At 39.0% G+C, this 23,479-nt stretch overlaps 1 non-coding gene across 1 annotated transcript; it reads left to right on the top strand.

Moving 5' to 3' along the window:
• The first annotated feature begins 19,038 nt into the window (after nucleotides 1-19,038).
• On the top strand, nucleotides 19,039-19,144 carry LOC121968946. Its single transcript, XR_006108454.1, has one exon. It is a non-coding gene; the product is annotated as a small nucleolar RNA R71 (small nucleolar RNA).
• The last annotated feature ends 4,335 nt before the right edge of the window (nucleotides 19,145-23,479 follow it).

The raw sequence follows: 23,479 nt of genomic DNA on the forward strand, positions 1-23,479 counted from the left end.
CTACCAAGCGACCCTTATAGATAAGTCCATCCATGTTAGTCTTTCTCTTAAAGACCCACTTACACCCAATGGGTTTTACCCCTTCAGGTGGATCATCCAAAATCCATACTTGGTTGGTGTACATGGATTCCATTTCGAATCTCATAGCCTCAAGCCATTTCTCGGAATCTGGTCTCATCATAGCTTCCTGATAGGTGGTAGGCTCATCCTCTATAAGCACAATGTCATCATGGTCAGACAAGAGAAATGAGTATCTCTCAGGCTAACGACATACCCTATCAGACCTGCGAAGAGGTATGTCTACTTGAACTGGTTGTTGTTCCTCAACTCTTTGTGGAACAACATCATTCACAACACTTTGTGGTTCCAGTTCAACTTCCATCGAGGCTTCAGTGCTATGGTCCGCATCTTGAACTTCTTCAAGATCGAACGTACTCCCACTAGTCTTTCTAGAAACAAAGTCCCTTTCTAGAAAGAGCCTAATTTTTGCCACAACTACCTTGTGCTGACTGGGAATGTAGAAGTAATATCCCTTAGTTTCCTTGGGATATCCAATGAAATAACACTTATCAGATTTGGGTCCCAGTTTGTCTGAGACTTGACGTCTAACGTAAGCCTCACAACTCCAAATCCTCATAAAAGACACCTGGGCATCTCTCCCAGTCCATATCCTATATGGTGTCTTTATCACGACCTTGGATGGAACTCGGTTGAGTATAAAAGCTGTCGTATTTAGAGCATAGCCCCAAAGGTATGTCGGAAGATCTGTGTGACTCATCATAGATCGTACCATATCTAATAGGGTATTATTCCTCCTTTCGGATACACCATTCCACTGTGGTGTTCCAGGAGGAGTGAGTTGGGATAGAATCCCACACTCAGCTAGATAGTCACGAAACTCATGGCTAAGGTATTCTCCACCTCGATCTGATCAAAGTATCTTAATACTCTTGCCAAGCTGGTTCTGTACTTCATTCTTGAATTCTTTGAACTTTTCAAAGGATTCTGACTTATGTGTCATCAAGTACACATAACCATATCTACTGAAATCATCAGTAAATGTAATGAAGTACCTATAACCGCCTCTAGCAGCGACATTGAAAGGGCCACATACATCACTATGTATAAGTCCTAACAAATCAGTCGCTCTTTCGCTGTTCCCACTAAAGGGAGTCTTGGTCATCTTGCCTAGTAGGCATGACTCACACGTCTCATAAGATTTAAAATCAAATGAGTCCAGCAAACCATCCTTATGGAGCTGGGATAAGCGCTTTTCATTTATATGACCTAAGCGACAGTGCCAAAGATAGGTTTGGTTCAGGTCATTTGACTTGAACCTCTTGGTATTTATGTTATAGATAGGGCTTTCAAGATCTAGAATGTAGAGTCCGTTCATCAGAGGTGTACTACAATAGAACATATCTTTTAAATAAAAAGAACAACATTTGTCCTTTATAATAAAAGAGAAACCTTTCTTGTCCAAACAAGAAACTGAAATTATGTTCTTAGTTAAAGCAGGCACATAACAACATTCATCTAATTCTAATACAAGCCCAGAGGGCAAAGATAGATGATAAGTTCCTACAGCAACAGCAGCAACCCGTGCCCCATTGCCTACTCGTAGGTCCACATCACCCTTCGTCAATGCCCTGTTATTTCTTAGCGCCTCCACATTAGTACAAATGTGAGAAGCACATCCGGTATCTAATACTCATGATGAAGAAATAGATAGATTGACTTCTATAACATATATACTTGAAGTGGAAGTCTCACTTCGCTTCTTCTTAAGATCTTCCAGGTACACCTTGCAGTTCCTCTTCCAGTACCCGGTCTGACCGCAGTGGAAACAGGTAGTATCCTTGGCGACCCCCTCTTTTGGCTTCAGTGTCTTGCCTTTGCCCTTGGCTTGGGACTTTCCTTTGCCTTTAGGCTTGCCCTTGCCCTTGTGTTTCTGAACCATCATAATAGAGTTGGGCTTAACCTTCTTAAGGTTGAGCTCAGCAGTTCGTAACATACTAAGCAGTTTGGGTAGTGTCTTGTCAATTTCGTTCATGTTGTAGTTTAGAACGAATTGACTATAGCTATCCGGCAAGGATTGCAAGATCAGGTCAGTGGCCAGCTCTTGGCCAAGTGGGAATCCCAACCTCTATAGGTTTTCTATGTACCCAATCATTTTGAGTACATATGGGCCTACGAGAGTCCCATCTGACATCTTGCACTGAAATAGTGCCCTTGAGATCTCAAATCTCTCGTGCCGCGCTTGTCCTTGATATAGTTGACGAAGATGTTCAACTATATCATAAGCACCCATTAACTCATGTTGCTTCTGAAGCTCAGAGTTCATGGTTGCGAGCATTAGACATGATACATCTAATGCGTCATCTTGATGCTTCTTTTAAGCATCTTTGTCTGCTCGCGTGGCATTGGTAGGAGGAGCCTCCGGAATGGGCTGCTCTAAAACGTACAGTTTACGTTCTTGAGTGAGAACTATTCTCAGATTTCGGTACTAGTCCAGGAAATTTGCTCCGTTGAGCTTGTCCTTGTCAAGGACAGAACGCAGAGAGAAGGTGTTCGTGTTTGACGTCATGGTTATCTACAACAAAAAATGCAGAAAATAAATATCATATTCTTTTTAATCATTTAATTAATCCTTTAACTAAATGATGCTCCCACTGAATTCTATAATTCAAGTGGGACAAGATCCACATCATACTATGCCTTGAGTTAGCTTTGGCTAAATCGCCCAAGACTTAGTATGATCGATAGGTAACTAATTACCAATTACATCTCTATGCAACTCTTGTTTATAGGATCAAGATCCGCATTTATATTAAAACTTGAGTTAGCTTTGGCTAATACGCCCAAGAGTTAATATAAATGTGATTTTGACCTATCTACCAAATATTTAGAAAATGCCTATAGTTAAACTCGATCCAATTGAGTTAACTAGTTACTCAATCTAATTGAGTTGTACTCACCCATGCGTTGATAGGAGAGACCAAGATTGTCCCTCCGTACCCTACCAAGATAATATGTGTTGCTCTGCTTTGGCAAATTCAACAACACATGTGATCAAGGTAGTGATAGGTATCACGGCATGGTAGGCATTTGAGTTGACACGATTGAGATCTAATCTAATCGATAGGGTGCATCTTGTACACGATTTAGATCTAATCTAATCGTTAAGGCGCTAATTAATTACTATACTAGCATGCATCACATATACACACACAAGTAATTAATTAAATTTTTTTTTTATGATTAGTCATGGCCCTACTATGATCTTCTCAAGCCAATGAGAAGATCGGATGGTCAACCTAGGGTCAACAGCTTCTCAAGCTCCTCCCTTTGACCACCTTGTGTTGCTCGTGCCCTTCTCGTAACTCCGTCTCGAGTGGACCTTCCACCGCTCCAATTTTATACATTACAAATTTTGAAACTCGAGTTACATTCGAGTCTAAACTAATTTACAATAAGAATAAAAAGAAAGGCACGACGCGCAGGTCGCATATCAAGTATACAGCACACACAACACAAATGACGGCGCAGGCCGTAATATGAATTACAACATAATTTTCAAATCCAATTAGGGTCTTTTGGGCCATGACTATCACAAAATAATACATAATTCTAAATTATGTATTTTCTATAATTTTCTTTAATTTTTACTATAATTTTTATAATTTTTATGAGTAAAATTCCCGGCGGTCCCGTTTAGAGGGTTTTCGGGCACAATCGCGGAACGAAGCCCCTTGCTGGGTCAGGGGCAGCGCCCTTACCCACGATATAACCATCGCGAGTGTTCCTTAGCGATCCTACAGTGCCTTAGCCCGCTGTCCCAAAAATATTTGGGGTGAAACCTTGCCGTTTCAAAAAAATCTTCTCGGTAGCCGAAGCCTACAAGTGTCTAAACACTTGTGCTTCGCTTCTACGAGAAAAATACCCATAAAAACTATAAAAATAGGAAATTCACAGAATATTACAGAACTGATATTTTTCATAAAAATACAAATTAAACTCATACAAGACTTCGCACGTGGCTCTGATACCACTATCGGGTTTTTCGGGCCGCAAAAACTGCCTTTTTGCGTTGCGGAAACCCCGAACCCCAAGCCACCGGATCCGTGCGAAGTAAAATAGTTTCGTAAAATTTCGAGTACGAGTTTCTTACCTCTAGATCTACACTATAACTACATGGTTGAGAGATGTTACCCTTGATGCGATGCCCTTCGCAATCCCGCTCGTCCAAAGGTTCGTCGGATCTCGAGATCGTCAAGTGTACGATCCTCTATGTGTATCCACAATAACAAACTAGGTGGAGAAGACCAAACAAAGGTGTGCTAGCACCTTAAGTGGTTCGGCCAAGGGAGGAGAGGGAGAGAAGAGAAGAGCTTGAGGAAGAAGATGGAATGAATACACTTGAATGAAAAATCAATTTTCATCCTTAAGTGGTCGGCCACATTATGGCTTGTAACTCCCATGGAATATCAAGAGTCACAACTCTTGGTAACTCCCATGAGGTGGCATTTGGTCAAGTCAAACTTGACCAAATGAAGAAACCTTGATGATGTGGCATTGGTCAAGTCAAAGTCAAGTCAAAACTTGACTCTTCATCTTCCTACTTAAGTCAAGTCAAACTTGACCACTTCTCTCCCTTGGTTGATCTAATCTAACCATTTGATTCAAGCCAATTTAATATAATGAATCTAATTCATTTAATTAAATTAATTTAATGAGTCATAATCTAAATTAGACTTATTGAACACATGAATCAAATTGAGTCCAACTCAATTAGTTCAATTAGGATTACTCTTAATCCAATTTGATTCATCACATGAATCTAATCCTCTTGGTTCATCATATGAACCTAATCTCCATCTAATTGTCATTTGTGTGTGACCCAATGCTCCTAAACCCATTTAGAAGCATAAGTAATGAGCGGTATCTAGCAACACATCATTACTACCCAAGTTATAAGAATGTTAAGATCCAACATCACCTTGTGACTATTAATTGTGACTCCTCACAATATATGACATTGTCCTTCTATCCTAGACATCTAGATTGATCAATGTGAGGCATAGACCGTGTCATCCTATAATCAATCTAAATCTTGAACTCCAAGTAGACTCACTCAATCAAATGAGCTCAATATCTCATATTGACTCATTTGGGCATGGCCATGCACTTCGTGGTCTCACTCTATCAAGAATATCGATGTCGCTCCAGTCATATAGGAGGGATAGATCCCATCTACATCACTCACATCCCTCTGCATAATTCATTACATACCCAGTAATCGCCTTTATTGTCCACCTAGTTACGGGTGACGTTTGATGAAGCCAAAGTACGTAACTCCTTATGTAGGGATCCATGGTGACTTCAGGTCCAAGGACTAGTAGTCATACTAATAGCCACATGAGAAAGTATATGACACTCATATAATGATCCATGATACTTTCTCATGGCGGGTCATTCAGTATACATTCTCCAATGCATACTCATATGTCAACTTGATATCTCTATATCCATGACTTGTGAGATCAAGTCATCGAGTTGACCTATATGCTAGTCTTATTGCATTAACATTGTCCCGGAATGTTAATACTCGACTAGGAATGATTAAGAGTAGTGTTCCCTATATCATCTCACTATCGATTCAACCAATCGATTGATATAGGTAAGAACCTTCTACTCAAGGATGCTATTATACTTAGTTTATTTGGCACCAATACAAGTAAGCATAATAACCAAAACCAAATGCCTTTATATATAAGAATATGATACAATGAGTCCATACAACAATCATCAAATGATTGACTTTAGGGCTCTAACTAACATTAACAACAATTAAAATCTCTGTTTTAAATTTCCTATTATGGATGCCTACAAAAGGAAAGTTTTAAAATTAAAAATTCTCTTTTTAAACATTGTAGATGGCTACAAAAATGAAAGATTTTTTAAAATTAAAACCTTTCTTTTAAATCATGGTTACAAAAAAGGAAAGTTTTAAAAAATAAAATCTCTCTTTTAAACCATTGTAGATGGCTACAAAAGGAAAGATTTTTTAAATTTAAAACTCTCTTTTAAAACCATGTGGATGACTTCAAAAAAGGAAAGTTTTTAAAATTTAAAATCTCTCTTTTAAAACATTGTAGATGGCTACAAAAAGAAAGATTAAAAAAATTAAAAACCCACTTTTAAACCCATCTTGGTTGGCCCCTTGCTTGGGCACCAAGCAAGGATGTGGCTAACCATAAGAAAGACTTGGGTGGATGCGAGGCTTATACATAGAGGCTACAACAGGGACCTAGAGGAGGAATTGGTTTTATCCTCCTGATGAGCTTGAGCTTCCTGTGTTCGACCCGAACACCCAACTCAAGTTCATCAATAATAACTCATACCACTAAAGAGTTATTATTGAACTACCGCACTAATCCCATATTACATTATGGACTCCTTCTTATTATGAGTGCGTTAATCTCCCTGTGTTTAAGATATCGAATGTCCATTAATTAAATGAGTTACTGACAACTCACTTAATTAACATCTAGCTCCAAGAGTAGTACCACTCAACTTCATTGTCATGTCGGAACTAAGTCTACCTGCAGGGTTTACAAGACAATCCTTATGAGCTCCTCAAGGGGACATCATCATCCTAATAAATAGGACACAGTTTCCTTTTATAATCAACAACACACCATATAAATAATATTATTTCCCAACTTATCGGGTCTATTGATTTAATGAATAAATCTCACCCTTTGATAAATTAAAGAAATAAATACTAAGTACATGTGCTTGTTATTATATCAGGATTAAGAGTACGCACATCCATAATAACAGAGATTCTGTTCTTTTATGCAGTCAGTATAAAAGGAACAACCTCAAATGATCCTTCTCTATACACACATAGTGTATAAATTAGTACCAAACTACATTATATCCATTCCATTGGTTTGCCCCAATCCATTTTGGTTGTGAGCTTCTATTTATAATTTATAAGGAATTGATAACATGATCTTCTGTGTGACACCACACACCATGTTATCTACAATAGAAATTAAATAGACAACTGCATCTAACTAAATGCAGACATTTGACCAACGTGATTCTTATTTCAAAATAAATGTTTATACAAAAATCTAGGCTTTTAGTATACATTCTAACATTCTCGACTGGCAATGTATTAGTTTGTTCGTAAAGTTCAAATTTTGAAAATAACTCATCTAGTCTAATTAAAGAAAAATCCTTAGATAATTTGTAAGCATCTACCATCAATGTCCACAAGGTATTCGTAGGAAAAGCATTTAATGCATACCTTATTATATCACGATTCTCTACCTTTTGGTTGATCACGTGTAGTCCATTAAGCATGTCTTAGATTCGAGCATGGAGTTGACTTGCTGACTCATCATCCCACATTATAATATGATATAACTTATTTAAAATTAAGTCCCATTTTCTTACCTTAGTGTTGAAGGCGCCTTTGTGCAGCTTGATCAACTTTTTCTATAATTCCTTGGTGCTATCAAAAGGGCCAACCCAGTTCAACTCTTCTTTGATTGAGCCACATTGAAAGGTCTGGGTTGCCTTTACATCGACTTAATTTTCTTACGGGTTGGTGCATCCCATTTGTCATTGGGAATGAGAGCTCCATTTTTGGTGGGTTATGTGAATCCCGTCTGGATAATTATCCATATTTTCACCTGTGTTTTGAGGTGGTACTCCATTCGACTCTTCTAGTAGCCGAAATCCTCGTCGGAGAATAGTGGTGGGTGTGCGGTGCTATAGCCTTCTTGGTAGGCCATCGATTAATAATCTCACACGCAAAAAAAAAAAGATAACAAAGGTTCCAAGATTGGGTCTTAGATTTGTAGTGTCGGAGATAAAGAAATTATTCGAGTAGTATTACACAAATTTCAAGGAAAATAATAATAAAATAGGAAATAAAAAAAATTATAATGTCAAATTTTGTCAAATGTGATATCACCAATTCTGACTAATGGTAAAAAAATGAGATTTTTTTTTAAAAAAAAATTAGAGGAAAAAAGATGAAAGGTGTAAGAATATTTTTTAAACAAAAATGATATATAATTTTCTTTTTCAAAAAAGGAACTCCTTACTTGATTGGTGGTTTCACTAATTCAGAGCGGTCTCACTCTAATACTAATCGTATGATCGAGACATGCTAGAGGTGTTTGGGGGGGGGGGGGGGGGTGAACAACACTTGTGCCTTTCATGTTTATTTTTCAGAAAACATAGCAGAAATAAAGAAATAGATAATCATAAACACACCAAGATTTACTTAGTTCGGATCCTGTGGCGACTCCTACTCTAAGGCCCGCACATGAAAGTACTTTCATTGGGCAATCACTATAGTTTGGAAATTCAAATACAGATATGAAGTACAATGATAATGTAATTAAAGTACTATGAACAATTATACCAACGACTTTGGAGAGTTGAAGATGCGAGCTTTCGGTCATCGGAGCGGTGTTACGACTTTGTGGACTTGTCTTTAGAGTAGCGTGCACTAGAGAGATCGTTAGAGTTCAAATAGTGGTGGGTGTGCGGTGCTATAGCCTTTTTGGTAGGCCATCGATTGATAATCTTGCACACAAAAAAAGATAATAAAGGTTCCAAGACTGGGTCTTGGATTAGTAGTGTGGAAGATAAAGAAATTACTCAAGTAGTATTGCACAAATTTCAAGGAAAATAATAATAATATAATATAATAAGAAATAAAAAAATTATAATGTCAAATTTTGTCAAAACGTGAATTTCACCAATTCTGACTAATGGAAAAAAATGAGAATTTTTTTAAAAACATTAGAGGGAAAAAAGACAAAAGGCATAAGAATATTTTTTAAACAAAAATGATATATAATTTTCTTTTTCAAAAAAGGAACCCCTTGCTTGATTGGTGGTTTCACTAATTCCGAGCGGTCTCGCTCTGATACTAATTGTATGATCAAGACATGCTAGAGGTGGAGGGGGGTGGGAGGTGAGTAGCACTCATGACTTTCATGTTCATTTTTTAGAAAAACACAAAATACACAACGTAAATAAAGAAATAGACAATCATAAACACACCAAGATTTACTTATTTCGAATCCTATGACGACTCCTACTCTAAGGCCCGCACGTGAAAGTACTTTCGTTGGGTAATCACTATAGTTCGGAAATTCAATACAGAGATGAAGTACAATGATAATGTAATTAAAGTACTAAGAACAATTATGCGGATGACTTTGGAGAGTTGGAGATGCGAGCTTTTGGTCATCGGAGCAGCGTTATGGCTTTGTGGACTTGTCTTTAGAGTAGCGTGCACTAGAGAGATCGTTAGAGTTCAAATAGTGGTGGGTGTGCGGTGCTATAGCTTTCTTGGTAGGCCATCGATTGATAATCTCGCACACAAAAAAAAAGGATAATAAAGGTTCTAAGACTGGGTCTTGGATTAGTAGTGCGGGAGATAAAGAAATTACTCGAGCAGTATTGCACAAATTTTAAGAAAAATAATAATAAAATAATATAATAAGAAATAAAAAATTACAATGTCAAATTTTGTCAAATGTGATATTTCACCAATTCTGACTAATGGCAAAAAAAAATGAGATTTTTTTTAAAAAAAATTAGAGGGGAAAAAGATAAAAGGCGTAAATATTTTTTAAACAAAAATGATATATAATTATTTTCAAAAAAGGAACCTTTTGCTTGATTGGTGGTTTCACTAATTCAGAGCGATCTCGCTCTGATACTAATTGTATGATCGAGACGTGCTAGACGTTGGGGGGGGAGAGGTGAATAGCACTCGTGACTTTCATGTTCATTTTTCAGAAAACACATAATACATAGCGAAAATAAAGAAATAGACAATCATAAACACACCAAGATTTACTTAATTCGGATCTTGTGGCAACTCCTACTCTAAGGCCTGCACGTGAAACTACTTTCGTTGGGTAATCACTATAGTTCAAAAATTCAAATACAGAGATGAAGTACAATGATAATGTAATTAAAGTACTATGAACAATTATACCGACAACTTTGGAGAGTTGGAGATGTGAGCTTTTGGTCATCAGAGCGGCGTTACGGCTTTGTGGACTTGCCTTTAGAGTAGTGTGCACTAGAGAGATCGTTAGAGTTCATTGTCGAAGTGCTTGGTCGAGGCCTCCTTTTATAGCCAAGTTGAGCCTAATCTAGATCCACTAATTTCGAGATCAGGTTTGACTCGACGCTAATTAGTCGATCGATCCTCCCTGATTAGTGGACTGATCCTTCTAAATCTGCCCAGCTTTCTATCCAGATGTTGTCACTTCAAATAGAAGTTTTCATTCGGTCGATCGATCCAGTCATTCGATTGACCAAACCTTTGATGCTCCTCGACTTATCTGGTCTGATCAACCAGGTTTGATCAGCCTGTAGTCTATTTATTGTTTGATCTATTGAACTTGAGGTTCGATCAACTGATCCGTTGTCTAACTTTACCATGAGCTGATCTAATGTCTAGGGTTCGGTTGATTGATCTCAATGTTCGGTTGACCGAACAAGGCAAATTCTAACCCTGAAAATGTTAGTTTTCCTACAAAACAGAGTTAGAATAATATGCAAATAGTATATAAAAATTAATTTTTTGATAGGCTCTAGGCTGTCTGATCCTGACTTTGAGTTTCACTGAAACTCTAGGTCGGACCGACGCCTACTGTTCCATCTTTGGGAAGCACATCCTCACCTACTCCTCTTAGGAGAAATTACCTTTTGCCAGACCGGTTCTCCATACCGTCTGGACATTACTTGACATTTGAGACTTCAGGACTTTTCCACTGTACGCTTGATCCCCGACCCATCCAGTCTTGTGCCTGGTGTCCGCGATCCTTAGGACTTCCACCTAGAATCCATGATCCTAGGATTTTGCCTGACGTCCAAGACCTACCAAGACTTTGCCCAGTCTCCCAGACCAGGACTTCGTTGCATAACTGCAGCTAGGACTTTCCTTTGTCTAAGATCACTTAGGACTTTCTTGCACACTTAGTTCAACTTGTTAAATCACAAGACAGCTTAACTTTGAACCCTTTGCCATAATCAAAACTTGGGTTAGATCGCCTGCTGCTTTCTACACCAACAGGTCATACTCAAATAATTTTTGTATCTTGCTCACTAATGAAATCATTTGAGAGGATTAGATTGATTTGCTAGAGATTATGATGCACTATTTAGCCACTAGAGTCTACATTACAGGTTTTACTCCAGGGCAGGCAAAGGTTTAACTCTGGGGGTGTGATGTGCGTAGATTATATAAGTTTTTAAGTAAATTTTAATGCACATCTATTTGTATTTCATGAGTATAATCTATATTTATTGCACCCTATTTCATTATTATTTCATATTTTTATTTTTATTTTGGAGATATGCTCTTTGCTTATTTTTATTGATAGAACACAAATCAAAGTAAAAATGGAACAAAAGACACACATTAGAGCAAATATAGAGAAGACCAGAACCTGGTCGTCCCCCTTGGCATGGCCCTGTGCCAACCCAGGGGTAGGTCGTGTCCCATAGGCATGGTTGTACCGTTGCACCAGCAATGAATTAGGCTCCGACCGTGCCGTAAAGGCACGGTTGTGTCTCCACCAACAGCCAACAAGGGCAAGCCTTGTGGATTCACGATTCCTTGCCCCCTCTAGAGCACAATCAAGGGCAAGTCGTGTGGTTTCACATGACTGTGCCAATTTTCCAAAGCTGATTCAAGGCTTGGTTGTGACAAAAGGCACGACCATGCCTCTCCACCTGAGGCTATTCATGCCATGGCCATGTCTCCAGGCATGGCCGTGTGACGGAGAACATGAGGGGGTCGTATGGCATAGAGTCGAGACTATGTCACGCGAAACAAGGATAAGTTGAATCTGAGCAAACTGTAGACTTATTTTAAAATGGCTATAACTTTATGCTCAATTAGAGTTATGGGCTATTCTTTATACTAAAATATAGCTAACTTTATGATATACAACTTTTTTTCAGGTTTAACAAGGATAAATCATGGTCAAGCCATGCTAAAAGGCATAGTTGTGCCTCCTAACTACGGCTTTATCGGGTCCTCCGCCTAGAATACAGATCAAACTTTAAACCACAATAACTTTCAACTCAGTTAGAGATAGACCTCAATAAAAATATCAAAATATAGATAATTTTAAGGGCTACAACTTTAGTTCAGGGTGAAATACGAGAAAACTAGGTTTAAGGGGTGAAAAACCTGGTTTACTGGACCCCTGTAATCCTGGTTAATTTGGCCAGTTTGGAGGATGTATAAAAGGGTTAAGAAACTCATTTTTTGACTTATCTTTGGCTTGGGGCTCCTCTCCCATTCCTTGGGGAATGGTTTTCCCCCTTGAGGGAGTCCTAAATCTTCCATCTTCACCTATTTGTCCACCTCTAGAGCAAGGATTGCAAGCAACAAGACTGACAACTCATAGATAAGCATTCCTCTCTTCTCTATCTTCTATTTTGGATTGTAAGATGCTTAATTTCTGTTACGATTCTGCAAGTGCACGGATTCGTCATCAGTAATAAAGATTATCGATCTCACAAGGAATGGTTATAAGCACTAGCAATAGTTCACATAGGATTAGCAAAACTACCGATGGTTGTAAGTTATCTAAAGAAAAGAGATTGGGAAGCGGAAACGAGAACTAGTGAAGAGAGAGTAATTAACTTGGTTTATGAAGAATTCTAGGAGTTCAGTTTCATTGTGGTAGTATTGATGTATCACGTTCTATCCTTTACTCATTGTCCATCAACATGAATTCACCGAAAGCTAAAGCAACTATCCTTAAGCACTAAATAGAAAAGATCCCTATGAAATCTTGTTACGGTTAACCCTTGTCACTAGAGCACCTCGGTAGATCACAAGAATGCAACTCTAATTGTTGTCATTAAGGATAGAAATAAGGGCTTGGTTTGGTCTCTTACTTCCTTGCGGAGAAGTTGCCTCTCTTTTCGAGGAAATACCCTAGATGTCCGTGAACGAATTACCCCTGTCACTAGGGCCCCTCGGGTATACGATCTAAGATACTCTCTCTACGAGGTTAGCAATTCCTACACAATCAATTAATACGATATGGAAATCTAGCAACAAGTCTCATGCATAGTAGTTAAAATAAAGCAAGTGAAATCATTCAATGAATAAGGGCATAAATACGAGTTTTACATCAAAACCAATCCACAACTACTCCCTAATCCTAGAACAAGGAATCTACTCCATAGACGGTGGAGAAAAACTGGAAGACATAATATAATGAAGCTTACAATCCTCAAACAAGAAGAGAGAAAGAGAAATGATGCTTATCTAACGACAACGAGTGATCTTCGGATCCAATCCTTTTCTTCTAGAGTTGATGTGATGATGAAGGATCACTGGACGGAGGTCCTGGATGCCGTGGAATGGCACCAAGGCAATTCTCCCTTTAACGGCCCCCCCCCCCCCCCCCCCCCCGAGGAGAAGGGTTAAAACCCTTTTTATAGGCTATGGCACGGTCGTGCCTTCTTTTGCCTCTGCCCGTGCTGCACGACCGTGCCAATTGGCATAGCTGTGTGGATCTGGGGCTCTGCTCCCGGGACACGGCCATGCAGGATCGCACGGTCGCGTATGGCTTGGCTACTGGTCGTGGGGGGCACAACCGTGCAAGTTTGCATGGCCATACACGGATCCATCTCTGTTTGGCCGCACGACCGTGTAAGAGTTGCACGGTCATGCACTGTCCTTGCTCTGTTTGGCCACACGACCGTGCGAAGTTGCATGGCCATGTTCTCTGCCTTATTCCGGTACGTCGACAATCGCTGTTTCTACTTCAAAAGTTATCCCTGTTAACACAAAACCAAACAAAGAGAGATCTCCGAATAAAAGAGTATTTATGATGAGTATATGATAAAAGAGATGATCATGCAAAGAATATATACACATAAAGCAAGTGTATGTGCATTAAAACATGCATAAATGATCATAATACTTACGCACATCAAACCCCCAGACTTGAACCTTTGCTTGTCCTCAAGCAAAATGCTACAAACTATGTTCATGAGTTCCTGCAGTGTTTTATAATCCCTAGTGCATTCACCTAACTCTATCAATTAGTTTCATTGATAAGCACGATTGTGGAGTAACCTAAGTATGGCCTAAGCATAAGTTCTTTGTGCTCGGTGCAATAAGGAACTCAAACTCTTCAAGTTTCAATTCTCTGTCTTAGTTAAGTCGTCATACAATTGAGTTCCTAATGTTCCCGGTGATAAACACTTACCTGCCACACACTTGATTCATTTTCCTTAAATTACACAAGGTCTCAAAGGATACCACTCAGAATCAAGAGAAACATAACATTTATTTCCCCAGTAATCTAACTCGGTCTCAAAGGGGGTAAATTGTTAGTTTCCACTCACGACAACTGTTTTTATCCCTTATTCAAAATTTTTTTTTTTTTGGTGCTATAGAAGTGTAGCACTAATCACAAATGCGAGATGCATATGTTGGGATTTATATTTTTCCAAATGAGCTTCCATGATCCGAGGTCATCCAGTAACCAAAATGTAAATAAGAAATTACCATGGGAACAAAAGTACTAAACAATTTGGATGAATCATAACTATTTCAAAAATATTTCTACTATTCAAGCTTAAGTACTTAAGTGTAGTGCAAATAAGATCCTTAAGGTTAGGCCAAGACTTATACCAAACTCCATACAATACTTAGCTTATTTCATGCTACTAAAGATAGAGAAAGGAGATACACCAAACATACTAACACTATCTTGACAACACATGAACTAAGAAAATGCTAGACATTTTGCTATCAGACAAGTTAGCAGAAAAAGTAGAAGGTTTGATGTTCTCAAATATGCCTCAAAACTATTTTATATATATATATTTTTTCAAAAAGAAACAAAAACGATGAAGAATTACAAGTTGGAAAGGAAAGTGCAAATGAGATACAAGTAGAAATATGAAACTAATAAAATATGAATAAAGAAAGCAGACTAATAAAATATGCAGAAAGAAAAGAAAAACTCGACTTGACTCAGGTTGTGCACACACAACAACCCCTAGACTTAAACTTTTCATCGTCCCGATGAAATCAAAATGGTCAATGAGGTTGAAGGTCGGGGAGATCTGGAAGCTCAGGATAAGTCTCAACTACCCATCTCAGGTCCCTTACCTGTTTATGATATGCGAACAACTCATCAATATTACTTTGAAAGTTCCTCATATACCACATAAAATCTTCGTTCCAAACCATGCTCTTTCTATGAGCCTCCATAAATTCAAGCATTCATGTGCATAACTCTCTCTCACTCTTAAAACACTCCTGCAAACACTTAAATCGCTCATCCTTCATGCAAATGTTTCTAGTGAACAATCCATTATTTTTTTCTAAGTCATGATGAAGAGAGTCAATGATAGGGCGAAATTCTTGGAAATCGAATCGCAAAATATCTCGACTAACCGAAGGCATATTTCTAGGAAGGGAGGTTGGAGGTGGGTTAATCTGTTGCTTTGCTAAAGTCAAACGCCAATTCTCCTTAACATGGATCGGGGTCAAAGTCGGGTTGGGCAATCTAAGGGGAAAACTATCCTTAATCACAAGACTATAGCCATATTCCTTTCAGCAAATCAAACGAGTGGTTAAATAAAAATTTAAATCCATTCGATAAACATCTTCATTCATTTCAAGACCACTCAGATCATAACCTAGTATTACCACAATATGAGTAAGCAATCCTCCTAAAATAATGGGGGCAGAGGAATAAGTCTTCCCTAATGTTATCAAGTACCTTAAAAAGAAATATCCAGAATTAATAGACACATTTCTATCATGCCCATAAACAATACAAGTCTAAAAGTCTTACAATTCCTTCTTTACCGCCCCTTCCAAATATCGTGTTCCTCATCATCATATGGACATATCAAAAAATTGGGTTAATGATACTATGACCATTAGAAACATGTGGATTAAAGCAAGATCGTCCACCAATTTGCTCCCATAATTTTGAATTTTCAAAAGCAGGTAGGATTATGTAAGCTCCATCCCTAGGCAAATCATAGCATACATTAAAATCCTCAAGACTCCATTCATAGTCATCATTAAATAAATGAAATTTTAATTTTCCTCCTCCTTGAACATTATCAACAGTGATGGAGCTTAAAATTTCTAAAATTATATGAGGATAAGTTGGGTACTTCATGGCCATTACGTTAGTCCAACCTATTCTATCAAGCAACCAATCAATATCATTCCCAAACCCCATTACTTCTAAGGTTTCTCGGTCCATAAACCTAGTGCTCAAAATGGAACGTTTAGATAAAGAATGATAACGATGCAATTGTTCATCATTTGAGAAAGTAATGCCGAAGTTGTTCGATATACCTTTGAAGCGTGCATTCTCCTCGTTTGAGACAACCAACAACTCTTTTCCTTTCCTTTGATGAGAGCTCCCTTCGATGAAGTTTGACATCATAGATGACAAGAGAGGTAGATTTGAGTGAGATGAACGTGAGGAGTGGGCAGTAGCACCTTGGGAAGTTGGAGGAGGAAAGGAAAAGAAAGGAGGTATGGGGAAGGGGGTGAAGGTGGCGGCACAAGCGTGCAAGCCTTCGCACAACTGTGCCCTAATAAGGAGGGATTTTAGGTCGGGCTGTGTAGGGTTGCACACCCTCCTCTTGGTGATTCTGCACGGCTGTGTCAATTGGCACGACTGTCTCCTTCTTGCCCTCTGCCATGATCGCATGGTCGTGCCAATTGGCACGACCTGTGTCTCCTTCTTCACGGGTGGTCTTGCACAGCCATGCCAATTGGCATGACCCGTGCACTTCTCTTCTCTGCACAGGTCACACGGTCGTGCAAGGTTGCACTGCCAATGGCCTTTGTCCCCCTGTTGGCTTCACATGGCTGTGTGGGGTCACACGACCAACTCCCTTAAGCGCACGGTGACTCGACTTTCGCCATTTTGGCTCCTCTAACGTCTCCATGCACATGAAATGCTCATGACCAGCTCATGGAGGCTATGCACATCCTGAAAATAAATACCAAAAAATAAAAAAATAATAACAATACTCGACTAAACTTACTAGAGAAATAAAACGATAAACGGAATAATGAACTAAAATGAAAAATCCTTGGGTTGCCTCCCAAGAAGCGCTTATTTTAGGTCTTTAGCTCGACCCCAGTTCAGTTAGTGTGGACTAAACCCATGGAAGCACGACTCTCCTCCTAGGGTTAATGCTCCAGTCTGCACCTTTAGTTTCGCTCGTGCAGGACAAATGTACTTTTTATTACTTGCTGGAGGGGACCTCTCTTGGACACTGCATTCCTCAGCTTTGTGTATGTTCATCTTTCTAGAATTTCCCTGAGAAGAGGGGTCACAGTTAGAAGAATCAGATAAATCAAATTCTAACCTTTCTTTGCCGATCTCCAAGGATAACTTGTGACTTTTCACATCAATGAGAGCTCCAGCGGTGGCAAGGAATGGCCTCTCAAGGATGATTGGTATCTTGGGATCCTCCTCCATATCCAGGATAATGAAATCTATGAGAATGATGCATCCGCCTACTTCTACTGGCACGTCTTCCACTATTCTAATTGGGTATCTACATGAATGGTCAGCTAATTGCAATGCCATAGTAGTCAATTTAATGTTCTGGAGTCCTAGCTTCTTACATAATGAATATGGAAGTAGGCTAACGCTGGCTCGCAAGTCATAGAAAGCTTTTTGTATGAGTTTAGAATCAATTTTACAAGGTATGAAAAAACTCCCTGGATCCTGAAGTTTCGGTGGAATATTTGCCATAAGTAGAGCGCTGTAATTTTTCATTAATGCTATGGTCTCGAAGTCGCCCTTCTGCCTCATGTTAGATAAAATACCCTTTAAAAATTTTGCAAACTTCGGCATTTGGTGCAGTGCATCTATCAGTGGTACTTCTACGCAAATTTCCTTAATCTTCTTCAGGAATCGGTTGAACTCTTCATCCTTTTGGGATGTTATCAGTTTCTGAGGGAAAGGAATTGTTTGACTTTATGGGGGAATTTGAAGAGTTCCTTCAATTTTCTTGGTGATCTCCTCTCTATCCCTGTTCTGGATCTGATTGGGCATTAGGGGAGAGGGCTCTTCCTCTAAGTCAAGTCCTTTCTGAGTAGTGATTTGGGGATCTCCCAAAGTTCGTCCGCTCTTTAGCTCGATACGGTTGCAGTGTTCCACCGAGTTTATATCGGGCTTTCCTAGAAATGTTCCCCTGTGCTCTTGAAAAGGACTGGGCTATCTGGGCTATCTGGGTTATCTGGCTGTCTTGAATATTTTGATATTTTTCGAAATTTTCCAGTCTTTGAGTCAATTGCTTGATCTCACTTTTCATCTCTTTTTGCTCTGAGAGAGCTTCTTCGAGCATTTTTTGATTCTGGACAGTTGTGAAGGTTGCTGTTGTTGATAAGTCTGTTGTCCAGATGGGTAGCTCTGTTGCCCAGGTTGATGGCTTTATTTTGCTGGTCCTTGGTCCTGATTATTCTGGTATGAACAATTTGTGTGGTTCCTCCATCCAGGGTGGTATGTGTTGGAGTACGGATTATTTTGCTTTTGGTTGTAACTGACTATCATATCGTATTGCTCAAGTTGGTTTATCTGTGCTTGTATTGGCCCTAGGGGGCAAGTATCTTGAGCGTGATCCATACTTCTGCAAGTTTCACAAACACATACTATTACATTGGTCGTGTTGTTTCCAATGGCCTCAAACTTCTTGGTCAGAGCGTCCAGCTTTGCATACATGAGTGTGACTGCATCTACGTCGAATTTTCCTGACACCTTTATTAGATTCTTTGAGAAAGAACCACCAGATCTTTCGGTTGCCCACTAATGGTGGTTCTGTGTCATATTCTCTATGATATCTTCAACTTCATCAAGGCTCTTATTCATTAATGCTCCTCCTGCAGTAGAATCGAGGGATACCTTCGTGTCATAGTTGATTCCATTGTAGAATGTGTGTAGAACCAACCATTTCTCAAGGCCATGATGGAGGCACTGTCTTAGCATACTTTTGAATCTGTCCCAGGCTTCAAATAATGATTCTGATTCTATCTGTTTGAAGCTTGCGATCAAATTCCTCATGTGGGCAGTTTTGCTTGGCGGGTAGAATTTGTCGAGAAAGTTCTACTCACACTGCTCCCAAGACGTTATGTTGTTTGCTGGAAGAGAATTTAGCCACTGCTTGGCTCTGTCTTTTAGGTAAAATCCAAAAAGAAGTAACCTTACTGATTCTGGAGGGGCCCCGTTCACTTTCATAGTACCACAAATCTCGTAGAAAAGCTCTAAGTGATGATTTGGATCATCGTGCATTCCTCCTCTAAATTGATTTTGCTGAACCATGTGTATTACTGCAGGCTTGATTTCAAAATTGTTAGCTTCGATTGGCAGTCGAGTGATGCTAGACCGAACCCCTCGTGCATAAGGTACTGTGTAATCCTTCAACAGTTTGTTAGCCATTTCTGAAGATTCTTGTTCGGCTTGAAATACTTTTTGTAAGTTTCTTCTTCTCAGGAAAGTCCTATCGATCTCTGGATCGAACGGTAGAAGTTGTCATAAAAGATTAGCTCTTCGCATGCAAAAACAAGATATGGAATATTTTGAGTGTAAAATTAAGTAAAATAAAGTAAAGAAAAGAGTTGGAATAATATTATTTTTTTAGGCGTTTTAATAAAAATATAGAAAATAAAGAAAAATAAAAATAAAATTATTTATCTCTGAAATGCAGAAAATTAGAAAAAGGAGAGATAAAAAAATAAAGTCTAGTCTAATCTAATATGCTTTTTGCTAATGTTATAGATGCAGTCCTCGACAACGACGCTAAAAACTTATTACGATTCTGCAAGTGCACAGATTCGTCGTCAGTAATAAAGATTATCGATCCCACGAGGACTGGTTATAAGCACTAGCAATAATTCACTTAGGATTAGCTAAACTACCGATGGTTGTAAGTTATTTAAAGAAAAGAGATTGGGAAGCATAAACGAGAACTAGTGAAGAGAGAGTATTTAACTTGGTTTATGAAGAGTTCTAGGAGTTCTATTTTATTGTGCTGGTATTGATGTATCACGTTTTATCCTTTACTCATTGTCCATCAACATGCATTCGCCGGAAGCTAAAGTAACTATCCTTAAGCACTAAATAGAGAAGATCCCTATGAAATTCTGTTATGGTTAACCCTTGTCCGCCTCGGTAGATCACAAGAATGCAACTCTAATTGGTGTCATTAAGGATAGAAATAAGGGCTTGGTTTGGTCTCTTACTTCCTTGCAGAGAAGTTACCTCTCCTTTCGAGGAAATACCCTAGATGTCCGTGAACGGGTTACCCCTGTCACTAGGGCCCTTCAGGTATATGATCTAAGATACTCTCTCTACGATGTTAGCAATTCCTACACAATCAATTAATACAATATAGAAATCTAGCAACAAGTCTCATGCATAGTAGTTGAAACAAAGCAAGCGAAATCATCCAATGAATAAGAGCATAAATACAAGTCTTACATCAAAATCAATCCACAACTACTCCCTAATCCTAGAACAAGGAATCTACTCCATAGACGGTGGAGAAAAACCCAAAGACATAATGTAATTAAGCTTACAATCCTCAAACAAGAAGAGAGAAAGAGAAAGGATGCTTATCCAACGACGACGAGTGATCTTTGGATCCAATCCTTTGCTTTTAGAGTTGATGTGGTGATGAAGGATCGCTGGACGGAGGTCCTGGATGGTGTGGAACGGTACCAAGGTAATTCTCCCTTTAACGGCTCACTCCCCCCCCCCCCTCGAGAAGAAGGGTTAGAACCCTTTTTATAGACTAGGGCACGGTGTCTCGACACGGTCGTGCCTTCTTTTGCCTCTGCCAGCGCTGCACGACCGTGCCAATTGGCACAACCGTGCCAATTGGCACGACCATGTGGATCTGGGGCTCTACTTCTGGGACATGGTCGTGCAGGATCGCACGGTCGTGTATGGCTTGGCTGTTGGTCGTGGGGGGCACGGCCGTGCAAGTTTGCACGACCATGAACGAATCCATCTCTGTTTGGCCGCACGACCGTGCGAGAGTTGCACGGTCGTGTACTGTTCTTCCTCTGTTTGGCCACACGGTCGTGCGAAGTTGCACGGTCGTGTTCTCTGCCTTGTTTCGGTACATCGACAATCGTTGTTTTTACTTCAAAAGTTGTCCCTGTCAACAAAAAACCAAACAAAGAGCAGATATCTGAACAAAATAGTATTTATGATGAGTATATGATAAAATAGACGATCATGCAAAGAATATATACGCATAAAGCAAGTGAATGTGCGTTAAAACATGCATAAATGATCATAATATTTACACACATCAATTTCCCATCTCTTATTTGTAAATCTTTTGCAATAGAGTAGATCTCTAGATCTAGGATGTAAGAAGAAACTATAATGTGATGTGATGTATGAACTGTTGGATCGAAAACGTTAGAGGGGGGTGAATAGCGCTCGTGGCTTTCACTTTCATTTCGGAAGACTTAAGAATAAAATGCAACGGAAAAGTAAATAAAAACACATGAATACCAAGATTTACTTGGTTCGGAGCTTAGGGTGACTCCTACTCCAAGGTCTATGCTCGTTGAGCGATTACTTTGGGCAATCACTATAAGTTCGCAAGAGTACAATTTAAAAGTACAACAATTAAGTATAGTAAGAAAATATACCAACAACTTTAAGAATAGGAAATTCGAGGCTTCAGGTTGTCGGTGTCTTGTTATAGCTTTATCGGGTGGTTCTTTGAGCAGTGCATGGAAGATGGATTGCATTTTCATTGTTGTTCCTTGCTGCTACTCGAGACCTGCTTATAAAGCTCATGGAGGGTGCCTCCAACACTATGGAGGGCAGCCTCAACCCCGCCAAAAATGTAGCGTTGATAAGCCTTGACTTCTTCATGGCTTATCCTCCTTAGGGCGCCTCCAACTGCATGGAGGGTGCCCTCCACCTGCGTCCAGGGCGCCCTCTGCTCGGCATCCAGGGCGCCCTCTGCCCTATTACATGGAGGTCTTCAACCAGTGACCTGATGCACCTCCAAGCTCCATGGAGGGCGCCTCAGGACTGTTCATCAGAGATTTTTACTTCTTTTTCACCCCCTACAAGATGGGTTAGTCCAAAACACAACACACATCCTGCAAGACAGAGTTTAGTACAACAAAATAAGTTAAGCATAAGAATTTGACAATCACCGGACTATCCGGTTCTTGTTGGGTGCTACTTAGAATTCCATTCTGTTTCCCTTGTTCAAAAATTTGTACAAGAATAGAACTTTTCCTAGCAACTCATGTGCTCTACAGAAGTTAAACTTGGATTGCAAACGAAACTTAACATTTTTAATCCAAGGTGTTCTTTAGAAGTTAAAATTGGATTGGAAATGGAACTTAACAATTTTACTCCAAGTTCAACCCATGTGTTCTTCAGAAGTTAAATCATATTACAGAAGTTGATTAAATAACTATTTCAAAGATTGGCTTCCAGGTTAAGCATGGCGAGGCACTCAACCTTCTTGGGTATGAGATCATCCACCACTTCCTAGATAAAGCCTTTTAAAGAAATTGAATATTTAAACTTCTTACAATAACCTTAGGTTTAACTATAGAGACCACAATAGAAACACAAAATCGAAACACAAAATTGAAATACAAAATCGATAGCCTCTTGTGTTGGTATTTCAGGATCCATACAAAGAACACAAACTAATTATGCAGCGAAAACAAATAATTAGTTATACCTTTCATTATAGCTAAAGACCTCTTGATCTTTTGTTGTATTCCTCTCCTCCTCTTGGACGTCGTGTGGGCGATGATCTACCAAGATGAAATCCACCCGAACCTTCTTCTTTGCCTACAAGTTTCGACCACCCAAGGAATTTCAAAATAAGAAACTTCCTTATCTTCTTCTTCCCTTCCAAGCAAACCAGCCACAAGAAGATAGAGCTTGATGTGCTGTCGGCCTTAAGAGAAGAAAACAAAGGGAGAAGAGAAAGAGAGAAGGGTCGACCGCCAAGGAAAAGAGAAGAGGGAGAGCTTAGGTTTCGGCCCTAAGGGAACAAGAGAAATATGGAGATATGTTATTCCCATAAGGCACCCTCTACCTCTCTTTTATAATCCTTGGTCATGGCATAAAATAAAATTTTAATAATAATTAAAATCTCTCTCTTTTAAATTTCCTATTATGATAGCTACAAAAGGAAAGTTTAAAAAATTAAAATCTCTTTCTTTTAAACATTGTAGATGTCTACAAAAGGAAAGATTTTAAAATTAAACTTCTTTTTTAAATCATGGTTACAAAAATGAAAAGTTTATCAAAATTAAAATCTCTCTTTTTAAACCATTATAGATGGCAACAAAAAAGAAAAGATTTTAAAATTTAAAACTCTCTTTTAAAACCATGTGGATGGCTTC

This window comes from Zingiber officinale, chromosome 3B, assembly GCF_018446385.1.
Source record: "Zingiber officinale cultivar Zhangliang chromosome 3B, Zo_v1.1, whole genome shotgun sequence".
Lineage (NCBI taxonomy): Eukaryota > Viridiplantae > Streptophyta > Magnoliopsida > Zingiberales > Zingiberaceae > Zingiber > Zingiber officinale.